The sequence below is a fragment of the Rhagoletis zephyria genome, unplaced genomic scaffold (genome assembly GCF_001687245.7).
Source record: "Rhagoletis zephyria isolate East Lansing unplaced genomic scaffold, Rhagoletis_zephyria_1.1 Rzeph_scaffold_00771, whole genome shotgun sequence".
Lineage (NCBI taxonomy): Eukaryota > Metazoa > Arthropoda > Insecta > Diptera > Tephritidae > Rhagoletis > Rhagoletis zephyria.
In genome coordinates, this window is record NW_016157855.1 from 78885 (window position 1) to 79211 (window position 327).

The window sequence follows — 327 nt, forward strand, 5'->3', positions numbered from 1 at the left end:
TTGTTTACTTGTCGGGCAATATTTTTTCATAGGGATATACACTGGATCCTTGGCTAAAAACTTCTGTGGTAAAACTGTCCCTTCTTTGCTATTTAAAGTCAAAGAGTAAGCTCCTTCAATATGGATTTCCAGCAGAGATGATCATCGTCTGGCCATAAAGAGAATCGATGCTCAAATAATTAAAAAGCTATAGGTCTGACCTTTAATTACGTAACTATCTGAGATTCAAATGCTTATAAAAAACGGGGTGCTTTTTAAAAAAATAAAAATATTCTGATCCGATTCGGCTGGCGGCCACGACTTTTAAAACAGAACTTTNTATATTTA